This window comes from Helianthus annuus, chromosome 15 (assembly GCF_002127325.2).
Source record: "Helianthus annuus cultivar XRQ/B chromosome 15, HanXRQr2.0-SUNRISE, whole genome shotgun sequence".
NCBI classification, from domain to species: domain Eukaryota; kingdom Viridiplantae; phylum Streptophyta; class Magnoliopsida; order Asterales; family Asteraceae; genus Helianthus; species Helianthus annuus.
In genome coordinates this window covers 147868490-147892051 of record NC_035447.2, presented here as the reverse complement: position 1 = coordinate 147892051, position 23562 = coordinate 147868490, and the positions used below count along the sequence as shown (strand labels likewise).

The window sequence follows — 23562 nt, the reverse complement described above, 5'->3', positions numbered from 1 at the left end:
ATGGATCGCACACGTTATGCTGATCGCACAATAGGTTGGGCCGCCTATTCATTGGGCTTATCTTTCGGGTCGCACAAGTATGAAAATGTCAAGTTAGGACTGTTAACGTGACAAGACGTATTTGCCATGATCAATACATGTTCATAACCTGCTAGTTCTGTGTAAACTTATGTGCTCTACTTGAACCTAGACCTGACTCGTATGGTAACCATGTTAGGACATGGTTGACCCCTTATAGCTCAAGTAACCTTTTCGTGTATCTGCCGAGCAAACCAAGGTGAGTCACTCTTTCCAAGGCATGGGATTCCCAAGGGTTGGGAATGGGTAAATGAACTAAACGGTAATTACAACCATCCTCTGGGAGTAGGATGCCAAGAATACACACTGGACCAAACCTCTATCATTGAAGTCACTCATTTATATCGACTTAATCGCCGAGGCCTATGGCGAGCGGGTCATTAGTTAATAGCGCTATTAGGTTTAACAAACCTCACACCGTGTCGTTCAAACGAGCGTGTACTAATGGACTATGGGCAAAGGGTCAATGCTGATAGACATTGACTTAGGGCACCTCTTACATTTTCGTAGCAGTCGATACACACGGTCTAGTAACACATGGGAAGCCCCCACTAACCTTCGCACACATGTCTGGGAGACCGCGATACGAATTATTACGATACATGGTTTACCAAACGAACGTATGATTTATGAAACGAATACTACAACTAAACAACCAACTGTGAACTCGCTCGACTTTGTTGTTGACTCGTTGTTACATGCCTTGCAGGTCGTTAGGTACTCATGGAGCTTGCACAGGGAGGCGCGGTCGTTGTGGGACATGGCAGTGTGTGCCATGCTGAAAACATTACTTTATTTCGTACTTAATACTTACATTGGGTTTTATGCTTCCGCTAAACACTTAACTATGTTTTTGATTTGAAACACCTTTCATATTGTGTGGTTGAATTTTACTATTACTTGTTATGTTCAATATGATTGGTGGCTTGATCCTGGTCATGTCACGCCTCCAGGTGGTGATACTCCGCGTATGGATTTTGGGGGTGTGACAGATTGGTATCAGAGCCATTGGTTATAGAGAACTTGGTTTTAATGAGGGGAAAAAGTTTTTGTTAAAACCAGACTATAACCTATACAGTGCTCAACGATCCACAACGACGCTTCGCTCCACGTACAAGACTCAACATTCTAGGTGATATGATTTATGTTTACATTGCCTACTTGCTAGATTACATAGAACATAGCTCATGGTATGATTAGATAAACGTAACAACTATTGCTTGAGAACACTTATGTGCCTACTCTCTTCTGTCATCGCATCTTCGCGAACCTCCCTCACTCATGTTTCCCTTTTGTTATGAAGATCATGAGTGGACGCGTTAACATGACTCAAGCCCAGTTGACGGCTCTGATTAACGAACAAGTTGTTGCGGCACTTGCAGCCGCACAAGCAGGAGGTATACCCTGCAGTCGTAACTTACTCTAGGATATTTAGATCCTACACTCCTAAACCAACTCTTGTATTAAACCTTGTCCTGTTCTTATACACAACAGGTCAACACGCTCAGCTACCTGTATGCACCTTCAAGACTTTCATGGACTGTCGTCCTAACACATTCAGTGGCACAGAAGGAGCCGTTGGACTCCTCCATTGGTTTGAAAAGCTCGAGTCCGTCTTTGAGATGTGTGAATGCCCTGAGGCTCGCAGGGTGAAGTATGCCACTGGTACTCTCGAAGGCATTGCACTGACTTGGTGGAATGCGCAAGTTCAGATGCTGGGGTTGGCAGCTGCTAATGCCACCCCATGGAACAACTTTAAGGAACTGATTAAGCGAGAATATTGTAGTCGTGATGACATCCACAAGCTAGAAGTGGAGTTCTTTAATCTGAAGATGACGGGGTCAGAGATAGAAGCGTATACGAAGCGATCCAACGAGCTGGCCATCTTGTGTCCAACTATGGTGGACCCTCCTATCAAGCGCATTGAGTTGTACCTCAGAGGCTTAGTACCAGAAATTCAAAGCCATGTGACGTCTGCCAACCTTGCTACTATTCATGATGTTACCCGTCTTGCTCATCGTCTCACAGATCACGCAGTGGAACAGAATAGACTGCCTAAGCGTATCAGTGCTGCTACTACTACTACTTCTGCTAACCCCAGTGACAACAAGAGAAAATGGGATGGGGACTCCAGCAAGGGTTCGACTTCGGTTCAGTCCCAGGCACCGTAGCGAAAGACTGATAACTACCAGAGTCCTGGTCAGCAATCTTCTGGTAGTCAAAGGCAGGGTGGATACCGAGGAAATCTTCCGAAGTGCAATACATGCAACAGGCACCACAATGGTCAGTGCAACAAGGGTCGTTGTCAGAGGTGTCTCAAGATGGGTCATGATGCTAAGGATTGCAGGAGCTCTCGACCTGCGAATCAGGACCAGCAACAAAAACCACCAGCTCCACAGAACCAGCAGCAGCAACAGCAGCGAGGCAACAAGGGATGCTTTCAGTGTGGTGCTGAAGGCCACTTCAAGCGGGATTGCCCTCAGTTAAACCAGAATCGGAACAACAACAACAATAATCAGGGCAATGGGAACAACAACGGGGGAAACAATAATGGAAATAATGGCGCCAGGGGTCGAGCGTTTGTGCTGGGTCAGGGTGATGCCAGGAATGACCCCAACGTAGTGATGGGTGAGTTCCTTCTCAATGACGTTTATGTTACTGTTTTATTTGATTCGGGTGCGGATACCAGTTATATGTCTATTAAAGTTAGTCAAATGTTAAAGCACACACCAACACTTTTGAACTCCAAACATGTCGTAGAGTTAGCTAACGGTAAAAGTTTAGAGGCCACATACATAGTTCAGGGTTGTAATCTTGTCCTCGCTGGTCAGACCTTCTCTATCGATCTCATTCCTATAGTTTTAGGTAGTTTCGACATCGTCATTCGGATGGATTGGTTATCCCAACAGCAAGCAGAGATCTTATGCAAAGAGAAGATTGTTCGTATTCCCCGTTCTGGTAAAGAACCTCTCGAAGTTCAAGGCGACAAGAGTGGTGTCGTGGTAGGTATCATCTCCTTCCTAAAGGCTCAGAAGTGTTTGCGAAAGGGCCACACCGCTATTTTAGCGCTTGTTACTGACAAATCAACGAAAGAGAAGAGATTAGAGGACATTCCAGTAGTACGTGACTTTCCTCAAGTGTTTCCTGAAGATTTACATGGACTACCGCCTCATCGCCAGGTCGAATTCCAAATCGAGCTAGCTCCTGGAGCAGCGCCCATAGCTCGAGCACCGTATCGCTTGGCTCCGTCAGAACTGGAAGAGCTATCTATAAAACTACAAGAACTCTTGGACAAGGGTTTCATTCGGCCTAGCTCTTCGCCTTGGAGAGCTCCAGTATTATTTGTGAAAAAGAAAGACGGTACCTTCAGGATGTGTATCGACTACCGCGAACTCAACAAGGTGACTGTGAAGAACCGCTATCCTCTTCCACGTATTGATGACTTGTTCGATCAGTTGCAAGGGTCGAGCTACTATTCGAAGATTGAACTGAGGTCAGGTTACCATCAAATGAGAGTCCGTGACGAGGATATCTCTAAGACAGCATTCAGGACTCGATATGGGCATTATGAGTTCTTGGTTATGCCTTTTGGATTGACAAACGCACCTGCAATCTTCATGGATCTTATGAACAGAGTGTGCAAGCCATAACTGGACAAGTTTGTTATTGTTTTCATCGACGACATCCTAATCTATTCTAAGAGTCAGGAGGAGCACGAGCACCATTTACGACTTATTTTGGAACTCCTTCGAACAGAACAGCTGCATGCCAAGTTTTCGAAATGCGACTTCTGGCTTCGTGAAGTTCACTTTCTAGGCCACGTGGTAAACATGGATAGGATTCATGTTGATCCGTCCAAAGTAGACTCAATTAAGAACTGGCCTGCACCGCGTACACCAACAGAAATACGCCAATTCTTGGGCTTGGCAGGTTACTATAGGAGGTTTATTAAAGACTTCTCAAAGATTGCACAGCCGCTTACTCTACTGACACAGAAGGGTGTCACCTATCGTTGGGGTAATACACAGGAATCAGCATTTCAGCACTTAAAGGATAGGCTATGTAGCGCACCTATTCTTTCATTGCCAGAGGGCACAGACGACTTTGTGGTTTATTGCGACGCATCAATTCAGGGTCTTGGTTGTGTATTGATGCAAAGGGATAAAGTCATTGCTTACCTGTACGGTACCAAGTGCACCATCTACACCGATCACAGGAGTCTCGAGCATATCTTCAAGCATAAGGAACAAAACATGCAGCAACTTTGATGGGTCGAGTTATTGAATGATTACGAATGTGCCATCAAATACCATCCAGGCAAAGCCAATGTTGATCCTGGTCATGTCATGCCTCCAGGCGGTGATACTCCGCGTGTGGATTTTGGGGGTGTGACAATTTTTATATTCAAACTTTGCTATTTCATCATGTTTGATCGTAAAAAATATGACCCTGAACACATTCAAAATTTCAACAAATCAGTTCTTGAATATGCGAACCATTATAATAAACAAACTACCTATATTGGTTAGAAGGAGTTTGCTGGGAAAGAAGAATCATGAAGTTCATTGTTATCTATAATATTCTTGAATGGAACTCTATCAAGAATGGACATACATTCTGCATTTCCTAATGTAAAGTAAAATCTCAAAGACATTACTGAGTACAAAGTTGAAGATAAAAGAATATGGATCTTGATGAGAAGGCATTGGTGATGCTGAGCATAAGTTTACCTATTGTTCTCTACCAAATCTTGTTCCATTTCTTGACAACAAAGAGACCTTGGGGTATCCTTTGTGAGCTATTAGTGTGGATTGAAAACGTTTTAGCCGTTCTAACATTTTTTAATTGAAAAATGAACTATATGTGTTAATGGATTAGCTCAATCCAAAATTTGAGATACTTGGTGTAAACTTGTTTTGGCTAATATAGGTGAGTGTTTTTGGTGTTGTAGTATAAGATGTTCTCATACATCAACGGAGAATCTCTATTACACCAATTTGAGAGGTTTACTTGCTTTATGCACCCAATGTCACACCCTGAAATATAAGAGCTGGCGTGACTGGACTGGTATCTTCATTGCACAGCGAAAACAGTTAATGCTAAGACTTCTAGAAAGTGAACGCCCACTAAGTACTCTTGAATCCTCGTGGTTCTCTTATTCCAACCGTGCCATAGTTTGAAAAAGTAACCTGAGAAAGAAACATGCGAAAAATCAACATAAAGTTGAGCGAGTTCATAGTTTGTTTGTAAAATATTTGTAATAAATCTTTTTGATTAACCGGTTTTTAAAATAATGTTTGAGAAAACGAAATAAAAATCATTTTCTTGGCATGTTATATGAAAACCTTGTATTCGTAAATCTTTGTTTGTGTAAATCGTTATGTATGTAAAGCTTTGTATTTGTAAACTTTTGTGTAACCATCAATGCCTACACCTGATAATGAAAACATGCATGCATGAACCTATGAGTTTGTATTTGTGTAAAACATGGTATTTAAATGTAAGTTATAAATTGTAAAATGTAAGCCTGTGAGTTGTAAATGTAAGCAAATCAGATCGCTAATGTTTTGCATGGACATTAACATATGTGACGACATAGGACGCATCCAAAGCTAGACGACTTTTAACATCTTTTACCCTACGACTGTGACCTAAACCACTCCATGGCTATGTGTTGTTAAGAGAGTGAGGCTGCCTGGACCTGCTAGATCTAACCCTTGCTCTTACGGTCTAACTTAGATTAATGGTGCTTACGTATACCCTATTCGTGACATGATCTATGTATCATTCCTTTGTTTTAACATACCGTTTGTATGCGTATTTTCACCCAATTTAGAAAACTAGAAAACGTTTGTATACATGTTTTGAAAATACGTTTGTTTAAAAAAACAGTTTTTTTTAGTATAAACTTTGCGTAAACCACCTGAGTTTATTGAAAATCACAAATCATTTATGTGAGTTAAATCCTGTTTGTAACATGGTTTAGAAATATGAAATCGTTGTACATCGAAAACATTGTATGTTTTTGCAAAATTTGCATGTCTTTCCACCCCCGAAAACATTTATAAAAATGTGAAACCATAGGTGGGGTTATGAACTCACATATTCATGCAAAAACAGGTATTCAACTTACTACCGGGTATTTTATTTTCTAGTTTTAGTTGAGTTTTAAGCCATTTAAAGTAATGTTTATCATTTTATAAAAATGAACTCACCATAATATTGCTGAACAATATTTTGTTTGCCTAGACTGGCTGCGTTGTCTGTATTTTGCAGATACGTACGGTATTGCGCAGTACGCGCTTAAATTCGCAAAATAAGGATTTTAAGCGTTTTAATTAATTTTTTCTTCATGAACATAATTAAAAATAGGATTTTAATCATAATGGAATATTTTTAGGATTTTGGTCACCGACGTTCGTTTCGCATTTTTTTCGTTACGCGATAAGCGTTTATCGTATTATTGCCAACAAAATTTTCAACTAAGTTTGGATTTACCAACACTTCAAATACCTTATATTAACGTCATATTCAATAATTTAGTGCCTTCATTTATTCATAACACGTGTCATACTAGTACATTACAGGCTTAAAATAGCTGGGTGTCACAGTCTCCCCCTGTTTAGGAAATTTCGTCCCCAAAATTTTACATCACAGGTTTTGTTTTCGCATTTCGCAGAAGAAATAAGAATAGTTCTGTTAACTCTGGTCATGTAGTTTTTGTGGAAACTCGGATTCTCACTAGGGATTCTTGTGGACCTTTACTAACTTAATCCTATTGCTCCTAAATTTCCATTTTTTTCGTACTAAACCTTCTACAAGGTCTTTGATAAATTTTGGTTTATCGTTTACGTGAACCTTGTCAGGTGGGGGGGGGTAAGGTCAGCGTTCCACTCGGTAGTTACCCTTGTCAGGTTAGATACATATTGCACCACATGTATGTCGTTCTGTACCTGAAATAGTTTGAGCCTATAAGCGACTGATCCAACTCGAGATGGGCTCTCGAAAGTATCTAAATTCTATGGGCTCAGCTTCCCCCTTTTATCTAAATCTAGCCTCTTCTCTCCACAATGGCACTATCAACAGATTGCGTTTGCCATTTGAAGTCTGCAACAGTCTTCTTGATTATCTGCGTAACTTCTCTAATCGATCAATGGTTTTCTAAATGTTTTCAGATTTGGTCAATTTGCTTCTTGCCATCCTCTGTTGATGTGCTTAAAATACAACATATAAATTATAACAAATAAGGCGAAAAATCAACCCTTTTTTAGTAATAATTTTGGAAAAAGCTTGTGTTTCTGTTCCTTTTTATTTACAGGGTCAAAAGAGCATAAATGTGCAAAAAGAGCAAAAATACAGCAAAAACCAACATAAATATAAAGAAGAAGGAATTGACGCAACTCGCCAAGCCCCGATTCAAATCCAAACCACAAAATAGCAAGAACAGAAGACTTGACATGGGGCCGTGTCCACCAGACACGGGCCGTGTCCGAAGGTGGATGCTGTGCAGAAGAAAAGACAACAGCAAAGGACAAAACTGGTAGCCAACACGGGGTCATGCTAAGCCAACACAGGGCGTGGTCAACTCAAAGATTTTCAAAATCTGCGATAGTACAGCAAGTGCTTTGGCCATGGGTCGTGCCATTGACACACGAGGTCGTGTTAGTACAAGACCTAACAAGCAGTTAATGAGGAAGAGAGAGAGAAATGGCCACAGGGCCGTGCCAGGCGGGCACGGGCCATGGTGGAGCTTCTGATTTCAGCTATAAATAGATGTGCTTGGTTCCATTCCAAACCATCCCTTGGTGTAGGATCAAGAACTGACCCAAACGAGTCAATCAGAAGAGCTCTTATCCGTTTCAGAGGCGGAAACTAAAAAACGGATTAGAAAAACAGCTTGTTTCACTTAAATTTGCCTTGTATATTGATTAGAAGCAGTTTACAGTCAGACGGCACTTCGGCAGCACTTCGGTACCGGAAAATCGGAATCATCCAAATAATTTCGCTTGACCCATATATATATATATATATAGGGGCTAGATTCCGCTTGAAAGAGACATATGACAGTTCAAGCGGAATCACATATGTTCTGATTTCGCTTGAAAACATCACATGTTACTTTCAAGCGGAATCAGATCTAATTCACCCTAAAACAACCTATTTTCTCGTAAATGTGCCCTGATCTAACAATTCTAATACAAGACTTGATACAAGTCGAAGTCGACAGACGTATGCACCAACAGACTCCCCCTCGGATGTTGACGAGTCTTAAGTGTCGAGTCTTCAACGTCTTCAGTCTTTATCAGTCTTTGGGCTTCCAGAATCTCCATCTGGTTCTTTTTGTCTTCCTCTAACTTCTTTTTTCAGCTAATCTTCCCCTGAGATGATACTCTATCAATCTCTGGCATCTTCAGGATCAAATTCCTCAACTTGTGCTGGGATCGTAGTCTGATTCAAACTCTGCTCACATAATCACAGGAACAGGTATTACAACCTAGCTCACCTGTATATTCTCTACCCAAAACATAAGATTCATAAAATATAACAATTTATATTAAAATGTATGCACCAACACTGACTCCCCTCTTCAAAAACAATCAAAATATCTGTGATCATTTTTTAAAAAAAATTTAAACATTTTTAGATTTAACCGATTCCCTCTCACAAAATAGTCATCATATTTAGCACTTGGAATTTTGAATATCAGCTTTCCAACATCAGTTGTCGAAAAATCTTTTTGAATTTTTCAAAATTTATGCTAAAACACACCTAAAATCTTTTTGAATTTTTGAAAGAAATGAAATGAAATGCAGTAAAGAAAATATTTACAGACAATATTTTTGTGAGTTTGTGTAAGAGAATCATATCAGTTTATGAGACACATCACGAACACCGTTAAGCTTTATACATTTTAAGTTCTAAACAGTTCACTTAGATTGTCAGTATACTGATCCAATTTAAATTTTCACACAAAGTTCAACTGTTTCGAGATATGATATTAATCTTTTAAGCACTTAAACTTATCTGCGTGTCCCACCTCTTGAATATACTCCCGTATCCAGATCCCAATATTCAGTCTTACAAGTGAGTATACCTAGAAGATATCTGTAAGGGGTTAGATGCGAGACCGTGAGAGCTCAGGTCAGAACTTCCGTTCAGCAGAAAGATGACGGTTCGACTTTTGGTGTGTCCCCTTTAGAGGATCTTTTCTTCAACAGCACATGATTAGCATTTTTCAATGTTTCATCATTTTTTATGCTGAGGGTGACGCTGTATTTCAAGCATTTGGAGAAAGTATTATACGGGGACTAGGTCAGAATTTCCATTCAGCAGAAGTCCCGGGATAATACCCCAGATATCACTAAGCATAAAGACCTAGTATCTCAGAAAGAGGGACCTTTCAAACAAGATTTCGGGGGTTACCCATATATCCAAGAAATGTTACCCACGAATTAAGCAAGTTTGAATTTAGGTTTATATCTCGACACAATCTACTAAATGTGCAAAAACCTACTGACACATCATCAGTGAGACCGTTTATCACATTTTTAACTTTCCATTTTTTAGCATGTTGTGATAGTCCACTGATGTACTATCATTTCCTCTTTTTGACAACAAAACTCATTTTGAATTTTATCATGTTTTTGAGTTTTTCAAGTTTTCTAATGTTTTTGGGTTTTCAAAACAAAAACTGAGCTCTTGACCCACTTTGAAGAAACAAATTTTGGAAAACAAACTATACAAGAAAAAAGACAACTGATTTTCAAGCTTCAATTCGCCATCCACTTGGCATCAACAATCAGAACTCCCCCTCACAACAAACTATTTTCCCATTTAGATTTCAAAAAACTTAAGTTTGTTTTAATCAAAATGGTTTTTCTGGAAAATAAGTTGTGTTGTAACCACTTGTAAGATTGGGGTTCATTTCATCACATTGTTATCAACCACTTGAATGAGGATTACATCAAGTTCAAATTAATGATCTTGATTAATCACTTTGTTAGAACAAACCTTTGTATCACTTGTAAGATTACCACCCAAACATATACAAATAATGATGCCGATTCATGCTCCACGATTACCAACTTGGGAGCTCCGGCAAGTCAGGTGTTTAATCAAACATTATGTCCACCCAAGCCTGACCAGCCTTGGGTGATTTTGGTACACATCTGTCCCACCAACACTTTGATTTGTAAAACTCTTTGGCACCATTTACCTTCCGGTCAACCATCTTACCGAAAATATTTTTGACTTTTCCATTGAAAGCCTTCTCAACATCAAATTCTCCTTTATCAGTGAAAAATTGATTTGAGATCTCAACCTTTCCAACTTTCGACTTTAAGTTTTCCTTTGACAATGGAGGAAAATTCTCATTGTTCATCTCTGGAGCGGAATTCACAATCTTTTTCTCAACAAATGACTCCTCTGATTTTATGGAATCAGATTCATTGTCAGAATTTTTCTCAGAACTTTTAACAACCCATTTTTGTTTTCTTCAATCAACTCTTCTTTTGTAAAAACGTTTTGAGTTTTCACTGTCTTCAGAAGTTGAATTTGTTTAAGTTTCTCAGTTGGTTGTTTCTTTACATCAACATTAGTTTTCAGTTTTGAGTGTGAAGAGACTCCCTGTTTTGTGTTGAACTTGGGGCAATTCCAACTATGTGTCCAACTTCTTGGCATTTGAAACAGGTTCTTCTATCAACTCTTTGAGTAAACTTTCTAACATTCTTCTTTACTTCAGCAAGAAACACTTGATTTGACTGCTTCCAGAACGGTTTCTTCTGTTCTTCATCACAACTTCCACCTGCAACAAATTTTGTATTTGGTTTATAAGTTTTCTTATTTTTATAATTTTCTGAAGAAATGAAACCAAGACCTTTCTTTTTGAAGTTACCATTATGGTTTGGTTTCTTTTGAAAACCATAACCACAATTATAACCCATTTTCTTGTTTACTCTTTGTTGAATTCTTGAAGAAGTGTATTTGTTAGGTTTTTCAGCAAGATTTAAATCTTTTATTTCAGAAATATTAATTTCTGTCAGCTTGAAAACCTGTTTGATCATTTCAGTTTTTACACTTCTTATTGGGAATTCATTATCAGAATATAATTTGTCTGAATCATTCAAAATATAAGCCACTTTGATTGATTTATCATTCAAATTAGATTTTGATAGTAAAAATTCCTTATTGTAAACCCTTTTAACCGGCGAACTCAGACTCTTTTCAGATGAACTCGAACTATCTGACTTAGACTCCGACTATGACTCTTCATCCATATCCAACACCTGACCGACAACTTTCTTAACTAACTCAGACTCATGATCAGTGTCAGACGCTATGAATGTGACATCAATATTGTCTGGTAATTCATCAGTGATTTCATACTTTAACTTAATGTTTAGAGCCTTGTCTACTCGTTCCTCATTTGGTTTTCTGGGAGAATAACTTTCAAAGATCGGGGGCGGACATCTGTTATACTTGACACTTGGTTTCTTACCAGTATCAGTTTCTTCAGTCTTTCCTTTCTTGAAAGCCTCAAGACCTGCAACAGTAGGATAAACACGATCAATCAAATAATCACAAGTAGTATAACTCAACAGTAATCGTTTAATCCTTTCACTCTCAATCTTCTCAAGTTCCAATTCCTGCTTCAGCTTAGCACAATCTTCAATATACTCATTGATGACGCTTTGCTTTGTTATTAAAGTTATGCTCATTTTTTCCATTGCTTTTTCAATTTCTGAATTCGTCTTTTTCAAACTATCAACTGTCCTGTTCAGCACATCGTACGACTCCTTCACATACTTCACATCAGACAGTAAATCTTCTTTAATCTTCTCTAATTCAGCAATCTTCATTTCTTTTTCCTCACAATCTTTACAAGATTCTGAACATTTCAAACATGGTTTTTCAACTTCAACCACTTTTCAACTATCTTCTCAAGTTCGACAGTCTTTTCAACTTCAACAAGTTTCTCGACTTCAACAATTTTTTCTATTTCGACAATCTTCTCTACTTCGACAACTTTTTCAACTTCAACTATTTTCTCTACCACTTTCTCCACTTCAACAATTTTTTCTATTAAATTCTCAGTCACTGTTTCAACTTTTGTTTCTCCAGCTTCTGTCTTTACCTTTTCATCAGCGAGTACTTTTGCTGCTTCCAGCTCTCTCGTCAATCTGTCAATCTTCTTTTGATTCAGCATCTCAACTTTATCTGCATAGAAAAAGTTAAAGCTGTCAGGATCAATGCTTTTTCTACATTTGTTAAGATATTCTTCCTCATCATCAATATCAACATCACTTCCTAGATCTGGAAAAATTGGGATTCTTTTCTGACTAGCCTTATTTTCACTCAGAATTCTTGCAACAAGAGCTGTTCCAGGTATGTATTTGTCCCAACTAAAACCCTCGGCAACTTTTTCATCATCTTGATGAATAATCAAAGCTTTCTTCTTTCCATCGTCAACGGCACGAGAAGATGATGGTTGTTGCTCAATCTGATGAAAAATTGATTTCTGATAATAATTGTTCTTATCTTGATTCCCAGTTGCTTCTTTGTTTGTACATTCTAGTTTAAAGTGTCCTTTTCCTTTGCACCGGAAACAGGTAACTTTAGACTTGTCAAAACCTAATGGAGAGGTAGCCAATCCTCGAAACTTATCTCTGCCGGTGATTTGCTGAAATTTCTCAGCTCTTCTAACAGCACTGGCCATGCACCATTTCACATCCATCAATTCAAGTTCTTCTGCATCAACTTGATCATAATCTTCTTTCGTAAGCATCGGATCACCAATTCTTCCTGTGACTAGGCTTTCATATGACTCTAACATGACGACAAGAGATGCCATGTGTTGCTTAGCCATTTCAGGAGACAGATTTTGACCATTCTGAATGTTCAAAGTCACATTGCATTGAAGATTTGTAGAATTCTGCTGTTGAGGACTTGATGTTGTGCTGTTTGGATCAAAGCTTGAAAATGATCAAGAATATCCACCACTATGAGTTGTAGTGCTAACATTAGGACTAGATGATCCATCAGCACTAAAACCAGTTTGGATTTTTGGACTGGAACTGGGGTTAGTCTCAAACTTGTTCCCTCGGTAATACAAACTGACATCCTGTTTAGCATTTGGATTTGTCATGATCACCGTTTTCTGAATATCCAATTCCTGCTCTTCAATTTTCTGAATGAACTGTGCCAAATTCATACTTTCGGACTTCCTCATGAGTTTCACAATCATCAAATAAGTTCCCCACTTATGTTGTGGTAAGGCCTCAGCTAGTTTATCGACCCACTCATCATCCTTTTTTTTAATGTCCAATCTTCCCATTTCCAATACCAGATGACAATACCTATTAATAGTCTGCTTTATTGTTTCATAATCAAAAGCTGAAAACATATCAAACGATTTCTTCAATAAAGCCTTTTTGTTTTTGATCATATCTGCACTTCCTCTAAATTTCTGAATCAGTGCCTCCCAAATTGATCTAGCTGTACCATTATGTTGAAGTAAAACAAAGATATCTTCTTTTATCGCTTGTTGAAGAATACTGATCATCATTTTTTCACTTGTAAATTTTAACTTGTCACTCTCTGAATAGATAACAATAGCTTTTTCAGTCCCACGTTCATTCTTTGGTCTTTCATCATCTTTCAACAATGAACACCATGCATCAAACTTGTAAGCTTGCACCCAGTTCTCGAATCGATTTTTCCAACCTTGAAAATCTTCAATATACATGAGCCTTGGCGGTTTCTGATAAGTTCCTGTCTCATTCTCATTGTAAACAGTTTCAGCAGCAGTAACTGGAGCAACCGGTGTCGCGAACGCATTGTAAAACTCTTCAGCCATGATTCGGTAACACGTTTTTCAATAACAGACAGTTTCAAGCAGAATAACAAGTTCACTTACAAGCGAAATAGCTAACAAAAAAACTTCAATCGGAATATCCAGCAAACATTTTCAAGCGGAATACTCAATTTAGCAATTTGGAGCGAAATCACCAAAGTTTTGAAGGCGGAATCTCTTATCTCGAGCGAATCACAAGTATTTCAAGCGGAATGTCCAACTTGAAGCGAAATCAGTGTACTTTCGAGCGGAATACCAGGTTTCGCTTGAAAATCTTCAAGTGGAATAAGCAAACTCGAGCGGAAACTCAGTTGTTCGTTCAAGCGGAATCTAATCTAAGGTCCATTTTTGTCATTTTTTAGGTCGAACTTTGCTTTGTAACTTTCAAGGGTTTCTTAACAAGCAGTTTTACACAATCTGTGAGAATTTTAGCCGATTTTGACCGTTAAATCTTGCTCAAATGAAGAAAGAAGGAGTAGAGGTGAGAAAACACAATGAAAACAAGCTGATATCTACAGAACTCCTCCTCCTAAGCTCTGATACCACTTGTAGGATCGAGAACTAACCCAAACGAGTCAATCAGAAGAGCTCTTATCCGTTTCAGAGGCGGAAACTAAAAAACGGATAAGAAAAACAGCTTGTTTCACCTAAATTTTCCTTGTATATTGATTAGAAGCAGTTTACAGTCAGACGGCACTTCGGCAGCACTTCGGTACCGGAAAATCAGAATCATCCAAATGATTTCGCTTGACACATATATATAGGGGCTAGATTCCGCTTGAAAGAGACATATGACAGTTTAAGCGGAATCACATGTTCAAGCGGAATCAGATCTAATTCACCCTAAAACAACCTATTTTCTCGTACAACGTGCCCTGATCTAACAATTCTAATACAAGACTTGATACAAGACGAAGTCGACAGACGTATGCACCAACACTTGGAAAACCACTTCTCTCTCACTTGCCACCACCACAACATCATCATCCACCATCATCATCCATTTTCCATCTTCTAGAGTATGTGTGTAGTCTCGGGATCCAAGATTGATAGTAAGAGTCTTTGTCAAACAAAGGCCATGCTTGGCTAAACTCTTACATCACTTGGTGAAGACATATCTTTTATGTATTTTCTTTTATGATTTCCAATCTTTGGCAACTTTTTAATTGGGTATGTATTAATGACTTTAATAACTAGTTTTTTATATTGAAGACAAATTTATCTAGTCATTCTTCATATATCGTTGATTCACATATTCGTGTCTTTACGGTCTATATAAAGTGCGTTAATTGCCTGGAAGGGGGTTAGAAGGGTGGTTGGGTAAATTTTATGTCACGTTCAGTGTACAGATCCTGCGAGAACCTGGTTCAAGCTTAGTAACACCTCACGAGTCAGAGCGGGCATTACCCATGATGTGGTAAATGTGGTCTAATAAAAAACTAAACCTAATCTAGACACCCTAGTTTTAAATTTATAAACTAAGACTCTATAAATGCTAGACCACTGACAGGCAAGTGTACCTATCGTACGTAGTAAAGCCTAATGAAGTCCGAGTATCGAACCCACGAGACACTAGCGACGCTAACTAGACTCTGACTCAATTAATACTTAATTGGTTTTAATTTGTATTTCTGGGTTTTTTTAATAAACTAATAAAGCAAGAAAACAAGATAACAGGGCAAGCAAGCAAGAAGTGATAGGAAGGAGACAATGATGAGAAAGAACTACCCCGGCTTTGAATCCCTATAATCATGCAATGCTAATGTGACAATGATGATGGTTAAATATCTATTTCCCTCGATTGACCCCCCGCTAGAGATGTCCCAAACGAAAGAGCAAGACTAAATGTGAAGTGCTAGAACGAACCGGCTCGAGCTATCGATACCAAATCCTACGAAAATAGAATCCATTTGACCTCAGAGACAGTTATGTTAAGAGAAGATCCCAAAATCGCAAAGCAAACCCAACTTTGATAATTGAAATCCTAGGAAACCTTAATTACGATGCAATAAACGAGCCCGAGCTATCGGTCACCCAATCTACCCACCAATAATTAGCTAATAACCTAGCTCACCCTAATCGTCTTTCGAGTCACAAGATGAGGATGCAAGTTTTAATATAGTGATTTGAATTATTAGTCAACTTGGTCAATTTCTCAACACAATACCTAACCCGAAAATCCTAAGATAACCGAATTAAATTAAATTCTAAGTCTAGGGGGAATTTCTTCGTGCCTAAACCGCTGAATTTATTGACTAATAAAATAACCAAAACATACCAACATGCAATATCAAGATCAAAATCAAAGACAAGTTATGTAAATCACATCAAATAACCGAAAACATGTCACAAACGCATCACAATCCTATAGTTCATCAAAACCTAGGTAGTTTAAAAAATCAGCCAAGAATCATAGTCAAGAAAAAGAAACAAGTCTTAAAAAATAAATGAGTCATGTTCATAGTTTTAATAACACAAAGTAAATTAAAACTAAAACTAACTCGTTTGCGAAACTGTGACCTTGATCGCGACTTTGAACCAATTCTTTTCTTTCTTTTTGATCGAACTCCTCCTGTAGTCTGCCGTCCCCCCTTTTGCGTCTACAGTCGTCCCCTCTAAAATAATATCACCCTTTTTTATATCTCTAGCTCTCCTTAGGGTTTTAATTCTTAATTTTAAGGGCCCAATAAAAACCAATTTCCCACTGATGTTCGAAAGTTTGCGTGGTGACACCCTCTTAATACTTTTGGCGGCCCACTTCTAATTTGCTGCTTCTCCACATGCTATTGCTCGACTAGATTCCACAAGCCATTGCTATTATTTTTTTTTCCTGTGTAGATATAACTCAAAACAACCAAATCAATTCATTATGTATTTCAATAACTACAAACATTTAAATCACTTGAAATGGCTTTTTTTTTTCTTTTTACTCGTAACTTTTACAAAACCATTAAATCATTAATTACTATTAATACTTGTGAACTTAATTTCCCAAATTGTAAGCCTTTTAAATTTGCACTTTGTTACATATAAATCAATCATTTTGCTCTTTTCATTAAAATCTACAAAATTTATACATTTAAGCTAATTTGGGGTAATAATTAATTAAAACAACCTAAACCTACTCAAAAGTGTAGGAAATATTATATAAAAATTATGTATATTTTAGAGCACATCAAATATCCCCACACTTAAACCTTTTTCGTCCCTGAAAAAGAATCTATGCATACGGAATCAAAGATGGATAAATACTCGGGTCAAAAACTTATTTATACTTGTTAAGATCAAAACTTGTGTTAGCCGCGATTGCAAATATGCTTGTCCCTTTAAACCCAAACTTAGTTCTAAGCCCCTTATCATTCAAATTTAGTTCAAGTGCGGTCAATCTACCTAGGGTCTCACGCTAGAAGTTACGGTCCACCTAATCCCGCCTCAAGCTTATAGAACAAAAGGAACGATCACTGGACCAATTCCCAACCATCTTATATCAAAACCAAGAGAATTTAAAATCAATTTTTTTTCTTTTTTTCTTCAGCATTATTTTTTTCTTTCTTTTCATTCTTTTTTTTCTTCTTTTTTTAATGACCGTAGACGTTGCTTTCCCTAACCCAGAGGCATTCCGGCTGTAGAGTCGCTATCCCCAACTCGGATTACTTAGGCTTCGGGATTTTTTTTTATTTGCAAGTTCGATTTCACACATCCTAGAGGTATTCCGGTTGTAGAGTCGCTATCCCCAACCAAGATTACATAGGTCTGCGCTACTTTCATTCAGTTTCTAGCTCACTTTTTTCTATTTTTTTTCATGATTACAAATTCTAACGGTTTTAACTTATAACGGTGTTCCTTATACTCTTATTGGCGGTTTCAATTTCCCATTTTTCCCAGATAAAAACCCACTAGTAGACCGACAATTAAGGTAATATTAACTCAAAGGAACCTAAAACCAAACCGGGCCTAAACACTATCCCAAACTAGACACAAGCTCGACTTAATTAATCTCATATTATCATTATTTGAACCCGAACAAAAACCCATCTTTTCTATCATTTTCCGTATTAATTTTGCAAACTTCTTTATTCAAAAGACATTTTCTTGATTTTTTAGATTTTTATTTATTTTTAAATTTTTAATTTTTTGTTTACTTTTAAATTTTTTTTGACTCAAGACTCACTAACTAAGACCTAAACGACAGTTTCCCATCCCCACACTTAAACTCTAAATTGCCCTCAACGTAGGATGGAAACCGACTCAAAAGACTAAAAATAAATAAGAAATAAAAAGACTAAGGGCATAATTGGAAAGGACTTAGCTGGTTTTATAACGCGTATGCTCCATAACTCTCGTCCAATCCAGCTCGATCGTATAACATTTCATTCGCGATCGGCTTTGACTCTGACTAGTACACTTGGTAAATTCCTTGAAATTTGCTAAGCAGCTCCAAAAACACCCGAATGGAGATTGAGTACGGGTGGTACATATCCAAACCTGCATAAACAAAAACAAGCAAAAGCCCAAGCAGTACCGACTCTAAAAAAACGACTCAAAACTACTAAGTTAGACTCATGGTACAAAATAAATGACTAAATAACAAACTCTACAAACTACCGAATATATAAAATTATAAAATCTACAAAACCTCCCCACACTTGAATTTAATCAGGAGGTTTCTCCTTTATCCAACCTCTATCCAACCCGTTTAATTCCATCCGTTCCTTATTATTAATTAAAATTTTAAGGGTGGAATTTATAAACCTTTTAACATTTCTAAACGGGTCAGGCCACCAATACTTAAACTTACCTGGACCAAACCTGATCCGTGGTATGTAATGAGAAGGATGGTGTTGTGCAAACTTCAATGGTTTCTCCTTCTTCTTCCTTCGGTACCATCCTTGAATCTTCGGCAGGTGTTGATCCAAGCACTTTCTCGCCCTCTCCCGTGTTCTTGATCGTGGTGGCAGTCCATCTTCTAACTTCTCCACGGGTCGGCTATCAAACTCCTCAGCCACTATCTCTTCTATGTTTGGTGTATATTTGATCTCCATGGTTGACGTCTCTACAAGTAACGTCTCTAGATAGGCGAGATCACCAACCGGGTCAAATTCTTCATCTTCAAGAGTTGGCAAACCTACCAACTCATCACCAAACTCTTCCTCCCAAGATGGTATATGCTCACCTTTCTCATCTTCCATCTTGTCAAGTAGCTCCTTTTCAACTTCTTCAACTGGGGTGTAGTCGGGCACCTCTAACTCTGCCTCTTCTACTACCCCCTCATCATCACTCCAAAAGCCGTCATCGATATTCCATGGCGTGGGACACCAGTGGCTAGAATTAATGACTTGCTGAACCGGAGGTGGGACTTCAATGTCCATTATCGTCTCCGTTTCATGAGTGCGATCCTCATCTTCTTCATTCAAGGGCTCAAAATGTGAAACCTGCACGACATCATTCTCACAAGACAACGGTAAATCAGATTCATGAGAATTATAATAATTAAAACTAGAATCGTAATATTTACCTGACTGTGAGATCTCAATGCACATTTCTCCCCCCGGATCTAGGATTGTGTAATCCATCTCACCATCAGTCGTTTGATATCCTAGATAATTTCCATTTATATCATACGTGTAACGGCCTTGGCTCTTCAAGCTCTGTGAATTTAACCTATCAAGTGCTGCTCGAATTCCCCTTTCTCTTTCTTCCTTAGCAGCCTTAACCCAGTCACGGAAGCCCTCTGGTGTTCGTTCAGGTTGCCCATTCCAAGACTGATATAACTGTGGCTGCACAAAAGGGTTAACATCGAAATCTATGGAACACCCCGAATCATTTGGACAATATTTGGTGTAATCGGGTCCTCCACAGATAAAACACATGATAAAAAAATATGTAAAAAAATTAACTAATAAAAATATATTTACAAATACGACTAGACACAAACCCTACGACTCAAACTACAAATAAGACCAATTAAACAAATAAGATCAGTCAAAGCTAATAACGCAATCGCCTAAGTGTCCCTGGAAACAGCGCCAAAAACTTGATGTGTGACACTACCGGCCGGTCGTAAGTAGTAAAACAAGTAAGTCCGAGTATCGAACCCATGAGACACTAGCGACGCTAACTAGACTCTGACTCAACTAATACTTAATTGGTTTTAATTTGTATTTCTGGGTTTTTTTAATAAACTAATAAAGCAAGAAAACAAGATAACAGGGCAAGCAAGCAAGAAGTGACAGGAAGGAGACAATGATGAGAAAGAACTACCCCGGCTTCTAATCCCTATAATCATGCAATGCTAATGTGACAATGATGATGGTTAAATATATATTTCCCTCGATTGACCCCCCGCTAGAGATGTCCCAAACGAAAGAGCAAGACTAAATGTGAAGTGCTAGAACGAAACGGCTCGAGCTATTGATACCAAATCCTACGAAAATAGAATCCATTTGACCTCAGAGACAGTTATGTTAAGAGAAGATCCCAAAATCGCAAAGCAAACCCAACTTTGATAATTGAAATCCTAGGAAACCTTAATTACGATGCAATAAACGAGCCCGAGCTATCGGTCACCCAATCTACCCACCAATAATTAGCTAATAACCTAGCTCACCCTAATCGTCTTTCGAGTCACAAGATGAGGATGCAAGTTTTAATATAGTGATTTGAATTATTAGTCAACTTGGTCAATTTCTCAACACAATACTTAACCCGAAAATCCTAAGATAACCGAATTAAATTAAATTCTAAGTCTAGGGGGAATTTCTTCGTGCCTAAACCGCTGAATTTATTGACTAATAAAATAACCAAAACATACCAACATGCAATATCAAGATCAAAATCAAAGACAAGTTATGTAAATCACATCAAATAACCGAAAACATGTCACAAACGCATCACAATCCTCTAGTTCATCAAAACCTAGGTAGTTTAAAAAATCAGCCAAGAATTATAGGCAAGAAAAAGAAACAAGTCTTAAAAAATAAATGAGTCATGTTCATAGTTTTAATAACACAAAGTAAATTAAAACTAAAACTAACTCGTTTGCGAAACTGTGACCTTGATCGCGACTTTGAACCAATTCTTTTCTTTCTTTTTGATCAAACTCCTCCTGTAGTCTGCCGTCCCCCCTTTTGCGTCTACAGTCGTCCCCTCTAAAATAATATCACCCTTTTTTATATCTCTAGCTCTCCTTAGGGTTTTAATTCTTACTTTTAAGGGCCCAATAAAAACCAATTTCCCACTGATGTTCGAAAGTTTGCGTGGTGACACCCTCTTAATACTTTTCGCGGCCCGCTTCTAATTTGCTACTTCTCCACATGCTATTGCTCGACTAGATTCCACAAGCCATTGCTATTATTTTTTTTCCTGTGTAGATATAACTCAAAACAACCAAATCAATTCATTATGTATTTCAATAAATACAAACATTTAAATCACTTGAAATGGCTTTTTTTTTTCTTTTTACTCGTAACTTTTACAAAACCATTAAATCATTAATTACTATTAATACTTGTGAACTTAATTTCCCAAATTGTAAGCCTTTTAAATTTGCACTTTGTTACATATAAATCAATCATTTTGCTCTTTTCATTAAAATCTACAAAATTTATATATTTAAGCTAATTTGGGGTAATAATTAATTAAAACAACCTAAACCTACTCAAAAGTGTAGGAAATATTATATAAAAATTATGTATATTTTAGAGCACATCAACCCACCACGGGAGAGGTGCAAAACGCTTGAATCCCTTATCTATAAACTACTTTAAACCAACCTCGCGAGGACTGTATCCCTGCTGACTCAGACCAACGGGTTGAGGGTGATCGCTACCTGGAAGGGGGCCCACCACTTTTTGCATTAATAACTTACTTAATTATCTTTCAATAATCCGACCTAGTGGGATTGTATCCTTGCTGACTCAAACCACAAGGTTGAGGGTAACGTCGCCATCACAAGAGGGGCCTACTACTATAACTAAGATAATCTGTTAAAATGCCTAAAGTGTGGAAGTCATCAAAAGGGTACATAAAAGATAAGTCGGATCCAAGTGCTTCTTTCTTATCAATTTGTTTTTAATTTAATTTTATTTTTTGTTTTTATCTTTTTATTAGTTTAAAAATCTTTTCTCAAAGTTTGATTCGATTAGACGTTGACGATAAGCCGGTATTAAAAGCTCTTGTGTCCTTGGATGATCTCGGTATCTTGCTATCACTATACTACGTCCGCGATGGGTGTGCCCTAACGTGCATGTAGAGTGATAGTAGAATATCGTATTTTATAAATTTAAAACTTGAATTGGCGAGTAAAAAAAGCTAAGAATATACTAAAAAATATATACACACCCGCACACGTCAAGTTTTTGGCACCGTTGCCGGGGACACAAGAATTTTAAGAAAGCTTAAAGTTGACGGTCTAATCATTTTCTACCTTTGCTTTTTATTTTTCCTCTTTTTCTTTTAAAATTCTGCTTTCTGGAGATTTAACACGGGGCCGTGTGGGATCAACACAGGTCATGTTAAATCTGCAACATCTAGGAGAAGCTGTTTTCTTGTTACTGGAACATAGACATGGGGCCGTGTTACATGAGCACTGGCCGTGTTAAACTTCCAGTATCTGGGAACTTGAAAACAGAAAGTTCTCCTGGATAGCACGGGGCCGTGTTACCCTTCTGATAAGGCTTTCTTTTTGTTTTGTTCGCTGAAAATCATACAATTCTGTATAATTCGCAGGAATACAGTTTGGTGCGTTACCTCTACCTCCGACAAAGACATAAAAGTACCGCTTGACGAACCCAAGCGCTTTTTGAGAAAAAGACTAAAAGCTAAAAACCAACAAAAAGCCTCAAACCAAAACCCCCCTATGGCAGATCAACGCACTCTCATGGATTACCTACGACCTACGGTCGGTAATCTTGGAGCCGTTATTAACCCTTCTAATGTCAATGCTAATAACTTTGAGCTTCGACCACACCTTATCCAAATGCTCCAAAATTCCGCTACTTTCCATGGGCTAGCCGATGAAGATCCCCGTTTACCTATTACCAACTTTTTGGAAATATGTGATACCTTCCGAATCAACGGAGCCTCTAGCGATGTCGTTCAGCTCCATATGTTCCCTTTTTCCCTTAAAGACCGAGAGAAAGCTTGGTTAAACACCCTCCCAAGTGGGTCCGTACACACTTGGGATGAACTTGCCCAAAAATTTCTCTACAAATATTTCCCTCCCGCTAAAACTGCAAAATTCATGACCGAGATTAACACCTACTCTCAAGAAGACGGGGAATCCTTGTACGAGACATGGGAAAGGTTCAAGGAGCTATTAAGGAAATGGCCACATCACGGCCTTGAACGTTGGTAACAAGTGTCCACCTTCTACAACGGACTCTTGCCGCACACAATGTAAATCCTTGATTCTGGCTCCGATGGACTCCTTGGGAATTGGCGACTAAGGAAATTTATAAAATTGAAGAACTTGCTCAAAACAGTTTTCAATGGCACACTCCTATGGGCTCAAAATCTATAGCCCCAAGAGCCCACAAAGTGGATGAATCCACTTCCTTGCAAGCCCAAATCGAAGCCTTGACTAATAAAATAAAGAAACTTGAATTGAACAAAACGGCTTTGGTTATGGCTTG

The 23562-nt window shown here is 38.2% G+C and overlaps 1 non-coding gene across 1 annotated transcript; it reads right to left on the bottom strand.

The window, feature by feature from the left end:
- Window positions 1–23165: 23165 nt before the first annotated feature.
- Window positions 23166–23272, bottom strand: LOC118487809. The gene has a single exon (XR_004882752.1). It is a non-coding gene; the product is annotated as a small nucleolar RNA R71 (small nucleolar RNA).
- Between the last annotated feature and the right edge of the window lie 290 nt (window positions 23273–23562).